The sequence below is a fragment of the Apium graveolens genome, chromosome 4, assembly GCF_009905375.1.
Source record: "Apium graveolens cultivar Ventura chromosome 4, ASM990537v1, whole genome shotgun sequence".
Classification (NCBI taxonomy): domain Eukaryota; kingdom Viridiplantae; phylum Streptophyta; class Magnoliopsida; order Apiales; family Apiaceae; genus Apium; species Apium graveolens.
Window position 1 is genome coordinate 98,793,120 of NC_133650.1, and position 1,082 is coordinate 98,794,201.

A 1,082-nucleotide genomic window follows, 5' to 3' on the forward strand; every position below is an offset into this window, starting at 1 on the left:
TAGAGATCATAGGTCTACAGGAACGAGTACTCTGAAATACATTTGTTGAACGAGTGAAAATTTTATGAAGAGATCAAATACTACAAATTCAATATGAGAACTTGAGGTTGTCATGTGAGAAGCATATCCCTGCCTGTTTCTAGACTGATTCCGGGACAGAATCCTTTTAAGGGGGAAGACTGTAAGAATCTAAATTTTTAACATCGGTAAAAGACCTTTATAAATAGTAACCTTTCGGTTTGATAAAAACTTTTACGACCACACCATATGTGATTTTTTAATTTAAGATTACGAGTTGATATTGTGATTATACGTACCAAATGAGTGTATGTAAATGCTATTATTTTTTGAAAAAAACGAACTTTGAAAAATGACTGTATCTATGAACCATCAAGGATTACGAGAATCACAATAAAATTACAAATTTAAAATCCTACAAATTCATATCCGAGTACGATACTTTAAAACGTAAAGAACACATAAGAAATAAATTACATCGCGAACCGTTTACGAGAATTTATTACGAAAATGAATAAGCGACCGAGCGAACGCGTACACGAATAAATAAACGTATCGAACCAAGCTAACTAAAATAGCTAACTATAGTAAGAAACTAACCATGGTTAAATTATTAAATAGTCACCTAAACTAGGAAGCATGATGACCTAAAGCTAGGAATAGTAAACTTAGAATCTAAACTAGATAGGTTAGCTTGTAAACCTAGGAAGCTAACAAGATATGCACTAGGATATGCATAGATTTACTAGTATTTAGAATATATAGATATCATATCTTCAAAAATCTTCCAAGAGAAGCATTCAAGAAGCAACAAACTCTCTCTCTCTCTCTCCAAAAACCCAATGCTGATTTTCAAGAACACCGTGGGAAGAAAAATTCATATCTCATGTTCTACTCATTCAAAAATCACCAAATTTTAATCAAAGCTTCCTCATATCATGTTCAAGGTACTTTCAAAATTTCATGGCCATTGGATTAGTATAGCCTAGTCAAATCCTTGCTCAAAATTGGTGGTGAATAGTAACTCCAAAAATCTCTTTTTGTTTTCTTGATTTTCATGGCAT